The following is a 16,999-nucleotide window of genomic DNA, read 5'->3' on the forward strand; positions in this document are numbered from 1 at the left end:
GCAGATGTGAAAAAATAAAAATATAAAAAGGTAATTCAATAAAGTGCAGGGTAAACTTAAAAAGAACTCCCTAAATCGCAAGACAGAAAAGGCAATAAAGAAGCAATGTGTTATTAAGAAGTGTTCCATTAGAAAAGACCAGAATAGATTAAAATCAATAATCCATTATAAAAATAATAAAAGATAATTTAAAAATCATGCAAAAACCAAAACAAAACAAAACAAAAAACAGGCAAAGGGAAACATTACCTAGGGAGTCAGTTTTTTCGCTCACTGCTCCCCAGGGCCTGGCATCGCCCCTCTACGAGCGCTAAGGAGAAATGCCACTGAAGCCAGCGTTTCGTGGGGCGCGCTCAGTATCTTGTCCATCACTAAGGGTGTTCTAGAAACACCTGTTGAACGGTGGGATGAACGGCACTGCACATATGAGATTCTGTCTGCAAGTCGGAGATCTGAGACGTCCATAGCCAGCCCAGTTGCAGCCATGTTTCATGTGCAAGAAACAGGAAGGTTCTCTAAGACGTGCAAGTGAGGGTCCCGCCCACTCACGCCCAGGCACCGAGAGAAAGCGCAATTAGGGAGATGACAAGGAGAAGGAAGCATATAAATGCACCTGTGCCTGACCGATTTCTACTCAGTGCAGACCCCCAACTCAGAAATCCAGCAAACCGTGTGCCCTCTGGTGGGCTTCCCAGCCCAGGGCTACACTGGGCCCTAGCATTTCCTCCTCCTCTGCCTCCCTCTCCTCTGGAAACAGGTATGTGTTTCTCCTGCAACATCCTTCAAGGCCAGTCCCGGCCATGTGGGGACACTTAGAGCTGATGCTGCCTTTTGCATCCACGCACAGGCCGACCAGGGGGGACGCTGAGGCTCTGAGGACACTGCTGGGAGAACCGCCACACAAAAGGCCTTTGTCCCCTCCCTCGCCCCCGCAAGGCTACGCGTGTAGAACACCACAGTGGCCACTGTCGTTGCCGGGAAACTTGAGTAATGATTTTCTGCATATTTAAAATTCATTTTAAATGAACCAAGTCTTTCCCCGCTCTGAGATAAGTAAAGACTAATAAGCCACCCAGTGACTGATGCTTTCTGTCATCAAAACCCTCTTTATATCATCTTCTAAGAGTAGTTCCGGCTTTAGAAATCAGACTACCCAGCATGATCTCAACTATGGAAAAAAAACAACAAAAAACAATGCTGTGCCCACCCTATGAAGAACTAAGGAGACACACAAAAGTGTTAACCAAGGTCAGCGCTGTATTGTGGGACTCCTCTGGCTGTTTTAATTATACTATTAATTTTATTACATTAAAGAATTTTGTAGTTAAAAAATAAAAATTTGACTTTTAAAAATGTGTTTATTATGTTTACAATCAGTAAACCACTGCCCTTCCCCCAAATCAGCATATAAAATTCCAAATATATTATATTATCCCAGTTATGTAGACAAATATATACAGTAAAAAAGGGGGAAAGAATACTAAATGTTTTTTATTATGTCTGCTTTTCTGTATTTTCCATGATGAGCATATTTATTTTAATGCATGTAAAGAAATATTTATTCCATCATGAGCTAATGTATGAATATAGTCTTATTTTTAAATATTTAGATAATTTAATTTACTAATAAAATCTCCCTTGACATGTCTCATCTCACTCGCCATTTCCTAAAATGAACACTGTTGATCAGATTAGGATTTATTATATGATGTTTCAAATGGCAGGAAGACTTGGGCAGGGAATTGTGGGGGAAAGTATTTTTAAGAAAATGAACTGAATTAAGATAGCATGAGCAACAGTAAAGAACATTCTCAAAATTAGGGGTGGAAAGGAACTTAGAGATCATTTGATCCCATGTTGCCATTTTACAGATCGGGAAACTGAGGTCCAGAGACAGACGGGGATTGAACACCAAGGCTCCCCAGTCCCAAAGCAGAGGCCCCTCCTCCTCAGTCCTGGTGCGGATGTTGCCATCATGCCTAAGGGACTAGTTCTGGTCAGATGGCAGAAGCCAGAGCCCCACCTAGGACAGATCCTGGGCTGACCCCATTACTGTCCTGTGCAAGGTGACCCTGTCCATCGAGTCTGGCTCTCTGCTCATCCTGAGCCACTGCCCATGTCTGTGGCCAGTGAGCCCCATGAAGGGAGGGGGAGCAGAGAGGAAACAGCTGTGCACACAAGAGGAGTGAAGTCATGAGCGCACTTGATTTTCCCTTTGGCAAATCCTCTCCTGCCTATGTTTTTCCACTCATTAAAATGCAAATCTCCACTCCAACAAGGGGGCCTAGAAGATTCCAGAAACTTCTAGAAACCACCCTTTGACAGGGAGTCCTAAAACAAGGTGGGCATGGATGTGTTGGGATGTGGGCATGGGTACGAAACAGAAGCTACAGCCCCCACAAGTCACTCGGTTGCCCACAGACATCCATTTGCTTGTTCCCAAACCCAGCTTCTAGAACCTCAGGGAAGTCATGTCACCTCTCTGAACCTCATTTTTTCCCCCTTTTCTACAGATAGATATAGAAATACCACCACCTACGTCACTGAATTCTTGTAAAGAGTTGAGGGCCAAAACCATGGTGGATCCTCCGTGATATTAGCCTTGCCCCAACTTCCTGTCCCCATTAAATCACTGAGCAACCTGGGAGGAAAGTCATCGGCTGACGTCCCCAACCCCGAGTCGCTCGCGCTGCCGTGCCGGCGTCCCCAGCAGCCCAGCCACCTGCGCAGAGCGACACACCCCGACTCCTCTGGCACAGACGGAGCCCATCGCAGGAGCGAGAGCGAGGGCATGGGAACTAGAGTTACAGCGCCCAGTGGACAAGGCTGGAATTTAGGGGATCGTGAGCCGAGACACCCACCTCCCCACCGGCCACTGGAAAGCAGGCGACACCCCCTCCCCCAAACCAGACCAAGACCAACACGGCCCTGGACAAGAGCTGCAAACTAACCCAGCAAGGCCCTGGCCGCCGTCCGGGAGCTCCTGCCGACACCTTCACGTGAACCCTGCTGCCATCGCCAAGGACACCCCTCCACACGCCACGCTCCTAACAGTGAGACTGGCTGGATAACAGGAAGGACAACGGGTTAGGTTCCTTTTCTCTTTTTTCTTCTTCTTCTTCTTTTGTTAATCATCAACCGAGGATATATTTTCCCATTGATTTTTAGAGAGAATGGAAGGGAGTGGGGGAGACAGACAGAAACATCTATTTGAGAGAGACACATTGATTGGTTGCCTCCCACATGAGCCCTGACCAGGGCCAGCGATCGAGCCTGCAACCGAGATATGGGCCCTTGACCAGAATCGAACCCGGGACTACAGGCCGACGATCTATCCACTGAGCCAAACTGGCTGGGGTTAGGTTCCTTTTTTCCTCACTGCACACCGGCAGGGTCGGTCCCACTGCCTGGACGCCACACTAGGTACCGTTAGCTGTTCTCAGCTGCTGAAGCCCCAGCTGTGGGGGCCAGTACCTCAAACTCTGTAGCTCATCCGACCCTCAGGAGAACATCAGGAGAGAAGCCACCGCCTCACCCCACCCCCTGTCCCCAAGGCTGGCCTGCAGGGTGCCCTGGGCTCCCCTGTCCAAAGGCGAATACTCCAGGTAGAGGTTCTGCGGGAGCCATGCTCAGCCAGCCCCTAATTACCCATTTCACACAGGAGAACGGAATAGAGGACTGCCAGTGGGGGGGCCTCATTAACGGCAGCGGAGGTGCCAGGGGAGAGAAGGAAAGTGCCAAGAGTAGCATTTCCACAGCCAAGAGCCCTGACCAGCCACCACGCTGAAATGACACCTGAGAAGAAAGTCAACTGAGAGCCACAGTGGAGTTTGAGCTGGAAGAGCTGGCAGAGCTGGGAGCCGGGGCAGGCAGCCCCACCCACAGGAACAAGAGGACAAGGCAGCACCCAAGCTCAGCACCCATGAAATCCAGGAGCGTGGGGCCAACGCTCCAGCCGGGACAGGGGCCCGCCTTGCTCCGCCCAGGGGCCAGGGCCTCACTTCTTGCTGTCTCCTGGGAGATGCAACCCCCGCCCCGCCTGTCTCGATCCCAGGCAGGCTGGTCCGCTCCTCACCCCCACGGCGGTGATCGGGGGGGGGGGGCCTGTCCTCACCCCGGGTGTCTGAGCTCCCCAAGTTCCCAGGCACAGAAACCACACCCAGGAAGTGTGTGCTGAATAGATGGAGTTCCCCTGGTCTCGGTCCAGGATTTGTCAGCCCACTGAGAAAGAGGGGTTCTTACTTTCCTGGGGTCACCTGGGCACCCACGTGAGGGTAGAGGCAGAGAGGGAGACAAGAAGGCGGAGGGAGAAGCACCGTGTGTGTATCTGTTGCACGCAGGAGGGGCTAACACTGAAATGCCTTCAGAGGCCTCCAAGTCCCAAATGAACAGAATGGGGGTGGGGGTCAGCAATGCCGTGGCTGGGGGCTCTGAGAAAGCCCCTCATGGGCCTAGAGCCCCCCAAGTAGATACGCTTGGAAAATACACTCTCTTGGCCTGCGGGGACTGCCCACTGGAGTCATTAAAGCCATCAGCCAGGGAAAGCAGACAGAGCCACGTGACCATCTAGGCCAGTGGTTCTCAACCTTCCTAATGCCGCGACCCTTTAAGACAGCTCCTCATGTTGTGGTGACCCCCAACCATAAAATTATTTTCGTTGCTACTTCATAACTGTAATTTTGCTACTGTTATGAATCGTAATGTAAATATCTGATATGCAGGATGTATTTTCATTGTTACAAATTGAACATAATTAAAGCATAGTGATGAATCACAAAAACAATATGTAATTATATATGTGTTTTCCGATGGTCTTAGGTGACCCCTGTGAAAGGGTGGTTCGACCCCCAAAGGGTCGCGACCCACAGGTTGAGAACCGCTGATCTAGGACAACAGCCATCTGAGCTATCAGTGCTAGACTTGAAAGGTTCATGTGCTGGGCTTTTACCCATATGCTTTCAAATGCTTTTCAATTTTATTTTGGATTTTAGAGAGAGAAGGAAGGAGAGAGAAAAGCTGATTTGTTGTTCCACTTCTTTATGCATTCATTGGTTGATTCTTGTATGTGCCCTGACCAGGACTTGAACCCGCAACCTCGGTGTATTGGAACAATGCTCTCACCAACTGAGCCACCTGGCCAGGGCCTACCCATATGTCGTTAAAGAACTGGCATATTGTCTTCACCTAAGGACACAGGCCATGGGTGCTTGGACATCTCTGATAAGCCTGAGCCGCCACCTGATCTCTCGGGATGAGACTCCATGCCCTGGCCTGGTTTGCTACCGTCACACGCCGCTTCTTCCATGGGAAGCCGGCCTGGTGACCATCTCTCTCTCAGGACCCTGGAAGGCACCCTCGAAGGCTGTTCACTGTGGCACCCGTGGCACCCACAGATGGAAGTGCTGAACAGGCGGTGGCTGGACAAAAGGGACTGGGATTTGTGAGATCCCGTAGCTGGCTGGACTCCGCCAGCCCTCAGAGCCCACACAGAACTCTGCCTGGAGGGTGTGGTGCGGAACCCCTAATCTTCCTCTTAGGCCAGGGGTCCCCACCTTTCCTTCCTCTGGGTCATAAAGGATGGAGAGGGACAAGGACAGGTGCCGGCACCCTATCCATGCCTTAGCTCTGTCTGTCGGGTCAGAAGGGCCATTACAACAGACTGCTGGCCCCTTCCTCCAAGTTTCTGAAGCAGCAGGTTTGGGTGACACCCAACAGCCTGCATTTCTAAAATGTCCCCAAGTGCTTCTGCTGGGGTTCAGGAATCACGCTTTGAGAACCACTGACTTGAGAGGGGAAAGGGAGTCTGTTCTACCCCTGTTTCGAGAACATTAATCTGTAGGAGACGGATACATTCACTTTCAGAAATAGACTCTGAAGCATCTTGAAGAGCATGGCCCTCTTTTCATAGACATGAATCCAGGATGTGTTTCACATGTCTCTAAACATAAGGAAAACATCACAAATCAAATGAAGGATGGCAACTGTGCCATTCTAGGTCTCAGTGCTGGAGACAGAAGAGATGGGTGCGGACTGCGGCAAACTGGAAAACCTGCCACTGGTTGGCTTATTTCATTTAACATAACAGTCTCCAGGTCAATCAGAGAAAGACAAATATCACGTGATCTCATTTATTTGTGGCATCTAATGAACAAAATAAGACCTGAAGCATAGGGGGAAACATGGAACAGACTGACATACCTGGGGGGGTTGGGGGCGGTGGGGGGCGGCGAGAAGAGATAAACCAAAGAACTTATATACTTATCTGCATAGCCCATGAAACAGACAATGGTGTGGTGAAGGCTTTGGGGTGGGGAGGGGAGGGGAGGGGATGGACGGAGGAGGAGGGTGGGGGTGGAGGACATTTGTAATACTGTCAACAATAAAAATATATATTTAAAAACAAAAAACCAAAAATCTGCCACTGATCATTGGCATATCGATGCCACACAGGATGATGGGCTACTACCCATTTCTGCAAGAAACGCTGGAAATCAGAATTTTTTAATGTGAAATCTGCTGATGTGTAGATGTTGGCAACCAACTCAAAAATTTCTAAATGAAACCGTGGGCAAAAACGAAAACAAAACATACAACCTAAACCCACAGTTCTGCTCCTGACTTTGCCCACTGGCCACCAATGCACAGCTCCTGGTTTTAACTGTAGGGTCTCTGCATAGGCAGTCATTTGAAGAAAGCGCTCCCTGGCTTTGAAGGATTGAATACCATCATCCTAGACTGCAAGCATGAATTAGCACCCCACCCTGAACTGACCAGCCACCCTGTACTGAGCAGCCTTCCGCTAAGACCTCTTTACCACCATCATCTCCTGGGTGCAGCTGGGTGCCAGCTTCCAGGGGATCCGTGCACCCTCTCCAAGGGCTGTCGATGTGTGGCCAACTCCCTCTCACCCCAGAGCAGGGCACCCCAACCTGGGTCTCACCTTCCTTGGAATGGAAGCACAGGTGTCTGGGGTAGAAGGAACCATGAAAAACCTGTCCTCCTCTGTCTATGGAAAAGCGGTGCCCCATCAGCTGATGAGAAAGTTCGGGAGGGGAGGAGGCGTGTGAGGAAGCGGAATAAACAGTAAGGAGCAAGGCACGCACCGCCAGCTGGGGAGGCAGTCAGAGAAGGTGGCCTGAGGCACAGCCCGCGTGGAGCACTCTGAGAGACAAGCAGGGGTTCGAGGGGCCGAGGAGCGAGCGAGCAGGCACAGCAGCCTCGGGGAGGGCACGTGCACATCCGTGGGGCCTGAGGTGAAATGACACGGTTGCCACCATGGACACTCCCAGGGGGTAGCAAGACAGAGCTGCAAGCCAGCCCCTGGAACATGCCGGTGGGAAGGAAGACTGGATCGTCCTCCTGGGAGGAGCGGGGATCCAAACCTGCAGGCTCCTGGCCTGGGAAGGAAGGTGTGTCCCAGGGCCACTGGGAGGAGTGCAGGGCGAGCAGGGCCCGCGCTGCCAGAATCACCGGCATCCTCAGTCTGACCCTGGGAGCTCCCCCAACCCCACCCCCACCCCAGGCCCTGGGAGCGGGGCTGCCACCTCCAGCCCCAGACCTCACGCCCCCCCAGCTGGCCTGCCGGTCCCTGTCTGTGTGGCCCACTGCGCCGCGTCGGCTTCTCCGAAGGAGGCTTGCGAGGGGCTCTCCCCAAGGAGGACCTGCCTTCTCCTCCCGGCTTTCCCAGGTTAGGAAACCACAGCCCCCGGAGCAGAGAACCCAGGTTCCTTTGCTCACCGGCATTTGTAAAGGGCGCACCTGACTTCATAACCCAACACACACACAAGCGTTCGCGTCGCAGCGCTCAAACATTGCGAGTCTGAGACTTTCAACGATGGTACAATGCACTGCGCTTGGCAGCACGCCACGAAGCCAGTCTTGGGAGAACTCCTCTGTTGGTGGCGGCATCCCCCCCTGTCACGGGGAGCGAACTTGTGGGGACGCCTTATGGTTTCCAGACACACCACCCCATTGGGGCCCAGACGATGGCCTCGACAGGGTCAGCGGGCGTGACGACCCTCCAGCACATGCTGGGGCAACGGGGCCTCGGAGACGTCGACACAAGCGTCCCTGGGAAGTGGCTGAATCCACAGGAATCCGCTTTCTAGACTCCAACTTCCACGCTCTTTCCAGAAACCTAAATGGCCCCTCATGCTGTTATGTAATCCTGTGCTCAGTGCGTGCCCCCAACTTGCGACACGGGAAAGGAGCTGCCCAGGACCGCACAACGGAACACACACACACACACACACGCACACACACACACACACACACAAGCACACATGTGTGAACCAGGAGATCCCTGTGGGCCTGCTTCCAGCCCTCTTTCTCTCTGCCTGGCTGTGTGGCGTCTGGCAGAGCACGGCACCGCTCGGGGCTTCTCCCTTACCTACAGCCCGAAGGAGCGGAACGTGCCCACTGCCAAGGCCCCAGGCTTCTCCTGAGAACTCTACCCACACCACTCGGAGCCAACTGGCCCGACGGGGACTGGTCACATTCGGGATTAAGAACAGGCAAAACAGAGGAGGCGAGAAGATCCAGAACAGGGAACGGAGACAAGTCAAAGAAGCAAGAAAAACTCACTTTGCACTGAGCTCACCTCGGACAGCACCCCCGCCTGGGTGCCTGCTCCTCTTCCCAGAGCCTTGGGGCCCGGGTCCCCGGAGCAGCCCCGACTCACTGAAAGAAGGAGGAGGCACACGTGGGGGACAGAAGTCCCTCCAGAGCACAGCCACGCCCCTGCCCAGCAGGAGGCTGTCCAGGGAAGGCTTCCCCACAGGAGTGGCAGCCCCCCATGTCCCGGGCTCCAGTGAGCTCCCACACCTGCACAAAGACAGCAGCTCCAACACGCCTCCACTCACCTCAGCCCCGCAGTCCCTCCGCGTGCCGATCTGACACGCTGGTCATCTGCTGCTTCCCCGTGCCATCAGCTAATTCACTGTGCAAAGCAGCCCTTATATATAGAAAGTTGCAGCCACGCAGGTTAGCATTAAAATAGAGCCGGCGTTGCCACGGCAACCAAACAAATGATATTCAAAATGAAAGAGAAGTATGCTGCAATCGGGAAAGCATGTCCGCAGCCTTCCAGAGCAGCTGCGCCCGGTCCCCCCGGGCGGGCGGGACGGCCTCCGGAGAAGGGGCCTTCCCTGCATGAACCTCTTCCTCCCCATGAAGTCACCCCTCTTGTGTCAGCTGCAGCCACGGCCCCTGCACAAGTTCCTTCCTAACGCCAACTCCTGCCTGGAGCCAGCCCGAGGCCGACACTGAGGGAGGGTGATGAGCTGCGCCAGGTATATCCATTTGCAAAAGCTGTACTCCTCAAGCCCCAAGGGGAAGCCGCCGTGGCCCTGCTGCCTTACTAAGGATGCTTCAGGAAGCCAAGCTGGCTGCGGCCACTGCCCTCCACAGGCAGAGTCCAGAGGCAGCAGTGAGCTGAGTGACATGCTTCCCCTCTCTGAGCCTCGGCCTAAGAATGAGAAGGGAGTCGGGGGTGGGGGTGGGAGGTAGGAAGGGGTGGGGGGTGGATAATACCCTCGTGCCTTCCACCTCTCTGAGTCTAGCATGTGCACCTTTTCTACTTTGCAACTCCTTTTCCACTTTTCTCTTGTGTCCCTGGTCCCTGGGCCAATGCCTGCCTTAGCCTGGCCACACATGCCTTGATGGCACCGGTGCCCCACCCCGCACTGCAGCCCCTGCTTCTAGCTCTGGTTCAGCACAGCCAGCAGCAGGATGTTCGCAGCCTTCAGGGCAGCAGGGCCGGGTTCCAGGATTCAAGGGCCAACCAAGGGGCTAGGGCCGTGGACAACTTGGAGCCCTTCCCAGACTCACTTACACCATTTAGACTCAGACGTGACCCAAGCGCACTGGACCCTCATCCACTGCTGGTGGATCAGGAGTGCAGTTTGGCAGTTTCCTATTCAGATAAAAAATACTTAAGTAGGACCTACGGACAAAGGAAAACATATGTCCACACAAAGTCTTATATATGAATGTTCAGAGCAGCTTTTTTTAAAAAAATAATCCCAACCTGGAAAGAACCCAAAAGATCATCAGTAGGAACTGATGCGCGTGTGGAAGTGCCTCTCACAGTGCAATACTACTTACCGATACAAAGGAATGAGCTACTGACACATGCAACAGCCTCCACACCTCACGGATACCGAGAGAAGCCAGTCTCAAAAGGTCACACTGCAGGCTTCCATTTATACAACATTCTCAACAAGACGAAACTGTAGGGATGGAGGACACATGAGGAGTTGGGGAGGGAGGGGTGAACGCAGAGGGAGAGCATGGGACAGGATCTTGGGGTGTGGACCTGTTCTATATGCTGTCTGCGGTGCTGGCTGCATAAATCCAGAATAGATATTAAAATTCATAGAACTCTATACCCCTCACAAGTCAATTTTACTGCATGACAATATAAAAAATAAAGTAAAAGCTACTTTCACCTTCAAAAAGAAGAAAAATCACAGATGATGACACCATCTCCCCACAGGATCATTCAGACCAAAATCGGGGCCCTGACACATAAACTGTAACGTCCTGAGAACCAGTCGTTATTAGCACCACTTTCTAAAATACTTTTTGAAATACAGTTTTATTGATTTCAGAGAAGAAGGGAGAGGGAGAGAGAGAAACATCAATGATGAGACAGAATTATTGATTGGCTGCTTCCTGCACGCCCCCCACTGGGGATCCAGCCGCAACCCAGGCATGTGAACTGACCGGGAATCAAACTGTGGCCTCTTGGTTCATAGGTGGATGCGCAACCTCTGAGCTGTGCCGGCCGGGCTAAAATATTTTTATTTGTTAATTTATTTTAGAGAGAGAGAAGAAGGGAAGTAGAGAAGAAGGGAGGGAGAGAGGAAAGAAGGGAGGGAGGGAAGGAGGGAGGGAGGGAGGGAGGGAGGGAAGGAGGGAGGGAGGGAGGGAAGGGTAGAGAGAAACATCAACTTGTTGTCCCATCTTGCATGTGCCCTGTACCACTTTAATTACAAAGATGCTCTCAAAGATGCTCTTCTTCAAGACCAATGGTTCCCAACCATGAACCAGCCTCATCAGCATCACCTGAGAGTTTGTTTGAACGTATGAACTTTACAGCCTCACCCCAGCCTCACGCCAGCCCTTCTGAAACTGAGATGGTCTGAACAAGCCCTCCAGGTGAGTGACCTACTACATGCTGAAATTTGGGGACCGCTGGCCTCCATACACCAGGTATCCAGCGAGGCCAGCCCATCACAGAATGGCCTGGCTGGCCCTTTAATATCGAAACCACGATACAGGGGATGTCTTCCTTCACATCCTACTGACTTCCCTATTCTTCCCTTCCAACCGCTGCCTTTGGTCTGCCCTCAAGCGTGGCCTGCAGGGAGGAGCCCAAGGCCATGACTCCATCGACCACCTGTGGCAGCAGGTGACATGGAACCGCCTGTTGTTCCAGCCGGGACCCCTGGAATGAAGAGGAGGACCAGCAAGGGGCTCCTGGCTGTGCAAATGCACTCTGAGCTTCTGACCGGCCCTTCCCCTCGACCCGACCGACCGTGCCAGCCCACTTCCCACTCCCGGGAGTGACTCTCAAATCCAAGGGGAACCTGATGGTGTCCCAGTGAACCCTAGAAAAGCCCAACTTCCTACTTGCCTCAGAACAACAACTTCAAAGCCGACGCACGTGGTTTCTGGCTCCGAAGCCATACAGAGATGATGGATCACAAAGGAGAAATCAGAACCATATGGATTTCATATTCAGCAAAATAAACAGAATTACAGCATCGGGGTTGGGCCCAGAAACCAGGGGGCTGTGCGCCTGGCCCTGCGCCCAGGCTTGTGGCCCTCAGCGCAGGCTGGGCTCCGGCCTCTCCTCCCCACGACTCCCACATCGGTGCCAGCAGCGCCCGGAGTGCTGACCCTCCCTGCTGAGCTCTCTGCCTGCAATGCTGTTTCGGCTGACATTTCAGTGTTTTATTGAGTTTTTATGTTCTCTTTTATGGTGCAGTTGAAGGGAGTTCGGCTTCTTCTCTAGCTTCATTCACGTATGCACAAGCAGCGACAGGAATTCTGTGCGTTAATAACAGGGGGACAGCTCCAGCAGCCTCCGGGAGGGGGTGGGGTAGCAGCTGGGGCACCCACCCCCTTTTACACCATCGGTTCCTTCCTCGCAGAGCCAGCCATGCGGGGGGTGCCTACTCCCAACCTGACACTCCTCACAGAACAGAGAAACTCAACTCTCCCGGTTTCGAGGCAAATACTATGGCCTTCCACACAGCCAGGGCCTCTGAACGGGAGGCGGGGGGGGGGGGGGAGGGCGCGAGACTCTGCCCCACAGGGGACATGTACTGGCTGTCAGGATGGGGGCCAGGAATGGGGGCAGGGACCTCAGTTTCCAAGTGCTGCTGCACCAAATCACCACAAACTCGGTGGCTCAAGACAACAACACGAATGTATTACCTGGGAGTCCTGTAGTTCAGAAGTGGGTCTCAAGGGGCTCAAATCAGGGTGTCCGCAGGGCTGTGCCCCTGTGAGGTGTGAGGGAAGAATCTGTTTCCCTGTTTTTCCAGCTTGTAGAGGCCGCCCGCATTCCTTAGCTTTGGGTCCTTCCTCCATCCTAGAAGCCAGCAATGGTGGGTCAAGTCCCCTTCACACCGGCATCTCTCTGGTTCTCTCTCTTCTGTCTTCTTCTTCCGCTTATGGGATAATCCGGGATGATCTCCCATTTCAAAGTCAGCTGGTTAACAACCTTCATTCCATACGCAAGCTCAATTCCCCTTTGCCATGCAACCTAGCACTCACAGGTTGCAGGGGCTGGGACCGAGGATGAGGACATCTTTTGGAGGAGAGAGGGTCATAATTGTGCTCTAAGGGGCTACTGACATCTAGGGAGTAGAGGCCAGAGATGCTGCTAAACATACTACAATGCACAGGACTGTGCCCACAAAAGTATTATCCAGCCCCAAATGTCAACTGTGCCAAGGTTGAGAAATGCTGGTACCCTTAACAATGACCGTGTCTGAGTTGGTCCCTACTGACAGTGACTCTAGGCCATTTCCACAGAGAGGTTACCTAGAGGACTTTTGGAGGTCACGGAGAAGCTCTGACCCACAGTGAAGGAGAAATTGTTTTACTATTTCGTTAAATATTTTAAAGTAGATTCTATAACTATTCTGGAACCATCCTCAAATGATTCTTCTTTGATACACAGAAAATACACACAGATGTTAAAAACATAAATGCATCTTGCTTACAGAAGGCACACGAACATATAGACCATTTAAGTCTTTGTGTGAATAACTTCAAATAACAGGCTAATTCTGCTTAGCTGCTGGGATGCTTTGTCTTAGGAATCCCTGAATTAGCAGCCAGAGCTGCTCACATCCCCAGCCCCCCTCCCCTCTTGGGTGTTTAGCCACTGCCAGCAGATGAATATTCCTAATGCCCTGCAGACCGCAGTGCCCACACCAAACACCCTCTGACCCAGAGCGCCTGCGGGCACCCAGGGAGTGGGTGGGTGAGGGCTGCAGCAGCTGGGGCTGCCCGGGGGGTGGGGTGGGGGTGGGCGGGGGGAGCAGGATGGCTACTCAGGGGGCCTGTCAAGCCCTACAGGTTGCAAAGGATGATCCCCAGCATAGCTCCACCCCCACGCCAGCCTGTGGTCCTGCTTGCTGGCTGGGTTTCCCAGATTGGGTGGAGAGAGGCCGCAGGGGGTGACTGTGTGGTTTCATGGGGACGCCCCTGCACCACCTTTTTGTCATTGTGACAAAAGGAGTCCCTGCTCCCTCCCACCCCATCAAATGATGAGTAGAGGCCCAGTGATACCTAGTGCTCAAGCACGTATGTAGGCACCCATGTGTGTAGGCACCCACGTATGTATATAGGTATGCACCCAGGTGTCCCCATAACCCAGGCGAACCCTGCTATCCTGCCATCTCTACTGGGCCCAATGAGGCACTTATTTAACTTTTCTGTTGCATTTACCCAGCATTGTCTCCAAAGCCACATGTCTGTCCCAAAGCCTGGAAGCCATGGCTCTAGCAAAGTCCTGACCCAACATCTGAGATACTTCGGGGCCTGGGGCCACCTGCGTCAAGATGTCGCCTGCAGAGCACGCAGCATCTGTTCGCTGGTCCATCAACCTGCGTTCACGGTGCGCCTCCTATGCACTAGGCACCCCTCTCCTCTCCCCCGGAAACCCCAGCAGCCAGCGACACAGAGGGCCTCGCCCACAGGGAGCTCGCATCCACAGGAAGCATGGCAAGGCCTGCTATGAATACTTATGTGCATTATCTCATTTAATGTCACACCAGTGCTGGAGGCAGGTAGCCTTCAATTGTCTACACCAGCCGTGGGCAAACTACGGCCCGCGGGCCGGATCCGGCCCGTTTGAAATGAATAAAACTAAAAAAAAAAAAAAAAAACCGTACCCTTTTATGTAATGATGTTAACTTTGAATTTATATTAGTTCACACAAACACTCCATCCATGCTTTTGTTCCGGCCCTCCGGTCCAGTTTAAGAACCCCTTGTGGCCCTTGTGTCAAAAAGTTTGCCCACCCCTGGTCTCCACTTTCAGGAAATTACAGCCACAGTAGTAAACACATGTGTGACATTCACTCATTCAATCTTCCCCACCGTCCTCGGGGTAAGTTCTGTAGTTACACCCGTTACAGGGGAGCACACTGAGGTTCGGTCATTAGCAGCTGACCCCAGGGGTGCGTGTGTGCATTTACAGCTAGCAGGGGCAGCTCTGCCCTGGACCCCAGGTGAGACTGAGGCTTTGTCAGGACAAGCCCAGGTCACGCCCTTAGTAACACTGGCTCCGGAACTCCTAGTGCATCACCTCTCCTTTAACCCGCTCACCGCGACAGCTTCCTGGCTGACACCCAGCACAGCTCAAGTGCTGGTCACTGCCCTCCCCACCCCGCCACCACCCCCTCGCCCCCCTGCCAGGCCTCATGCTCCTTTAGGACACCCAGGCCCCGCTCCCACTTCCAAGGGGCAGAGGAAGTGCTGCAGCCACAGCAGTCCCTTTGTTGCTGTCTCCCAGTGAGTCACCACCCTCCAAAGACCGTTGCCAGAGAGAGCCGCATTGTAGCAGGAGTGCTCATCCACTTCCCTTTTCCATTTCCCAAACACAGCTTTCCCCAGATCCAACATTAATCACGTAACTGTCAGCTGGAGTTCAAAGATGCTTTGATAGCGGGATTTTCCACAGCGAGGGTCCAGCAGCGGCAGCTGCGGCGGCTCCCCGGCGCTCTCCCTCGGCCTCCTTGAAGACCTCCCGAGCCAGCTTCATCTCCCATCGTGTGTGGGGCTGCGGGGTTGGTTTGCACAGTTGGGATTTTTGTGGCAGAGTGAAAGCCTCAATGGCATCATGTGGCATTTCCCAGCACATGACGGGTGATATGGTGGCTTGCAAACCACCCTAGGCTCCCAGGGTGTCTCACCAGCCTCAGAACCCACCAGGCAGGCAGCCAAGGGGGAGAGGGGTCTTTGCAGATGTAATTAAATTAAGAATTTCCAGATGAGATTATCCTGGATTATCCAGCTGGGCCCTAAATGACGTTCCAAGTGCCCTGACCAGAGGGAGGCAGAGGGAGATTTTGTGACACACGGAAGAGAAGGAGGACACTCAGGGACGCAGAGACTGGAGTGATGTGGCCACAAGCTAAGGGATGCGGGCAGCCACCAGGAGCTGGAAGAGACTTGTGACAGCTATTCGCTGTGTGTGCCTATGCCACCGCGATGTGCACCCCCGCTTCTGGGGAGAACACCCTGATTTCCCTTCGGGGAAGCACCTTTCCCACCTCTCCAATGAGCAATTCCATTCCCCTGGCCCTGGAGACTGGTTCAGGAATGAGCAGGTGTCCCACATCCGTCATCTGAGACTCAATCCTTGGACTCTGGTTGGAATTATTGGGAAAGAAAGTAGTATTATGACAGGACGCAAGCCTGAAGCTGCTGACACCTGCAGGAAAACCTCCCAGAGAGAGGAGCCGATGCAGAAGAGAAGGGGCTGGTGGGGAAGAGGGGGGGAGGCAGAGAAGGACAGCGCACCATGCTGCCATGGAGGCCCCTCTCGGAACCGTGTCTGAAGCTGACACCCTGGGAGTGGCTCCGGTCACCGACCTATCCATTCCCTCTCTGCTTGAAGCCAGGTGGAGTGGGAGTTCTGTGACATGCCCTGGGAAGAGTCCTGATGCTCCTTTGGGCGGTCAGGTCCCGCACACCTCAGCAAGTCTTCCAACACCCAATGCCTGGCAAAGTCCTGGCCGGGGCTCCATAGACTCTCGGGACCAACTAGGCAAGTTGTGTGGCACGGAGAGAAGGAATAACAGGGGTGTTGGGAAAATGGGCTCAGAGTAGAAACATGCAAGAGACGCCAAGCACAGCTTAGCAGGGCTGGCAGCCTGGGGGGCACGGGGGAGGGCTGTTCAGGGACATCTGAGGAGCTGGAGGCAGGGGCCTGTCTCCTCGGGGTTAGAGGCAACCTGACCTCAGAGTAAGAGGAAGATGATTAGACTACCCCCCACATGCCCCTAATTTCCCAGTGACCAGGAGATCTGTGGGGTGGGGTGGGGTGGGGTGGAGGGGCACCTTCTGTATTGGAAGCAGGAGGCAGGTGGGGGGACTGAGGGAGAGCAGGAGAGGGTGACAGGGAGCTGAGTCCAGCCGAGACCTTGTCTTATAACTCAACCGATTCTGACCAGCAGCTGTTGTCAGCGGCGTCTGGCCTCTGGGTGGAGGGGGCGGGGGGAGGGGGGGTCCATGCCAGAGGCTCCCGGGAGAAGGCAAGGAGAAGACCATCAGCTGGAGCAATGCAGGTGCTCACCACAGGGGGCGCAGCAGGTATTCCCACCCGTGCCCCTGGGAGGACAGGCTGGCCATGCCTACAGCCTATGGGGTGGACCTGGACCGAAGCAGGTGGCTGCTGCCGCCACCCGCAGGGGACTCAGCAGCTGGGAGAAAGTCCCTGGGCTCTGACCACATCCCAGAGCCCTCGCCTGCCA

The 16,999-nt window shown here is 53.6% G+C and overlaps 1 protein-coding gene across 3 annotated transcripts in view; it reads right to left on the reverse strand.

The window, feature by feature from the left end:
* GAS7 (growth arrest specific 7) overlaps positions 1 to 16,999 on the reverse strand; it is a 202,546-nt gene that overhangs the window by 95,954 nt on the left and 89,593 nt on the right. The window lies entirely within an intron of this gene.

This window comes from Myotis lucifugus, unplaced genomic scaffold (assembly GCF_000147115.1).
Source record: "Myotis lucifugus unplaced genomic scaffold, Myoluc2.0 scaffold_282, whole genome shotgun sequence".
Classification (NCBI taxonomy): domain Eukaryota; kingdom Metazoa; phylum Chordata; class Mammalia; order Chiroptera; family Vespertilionidae; genus Myotis; species Myotis lucifugus.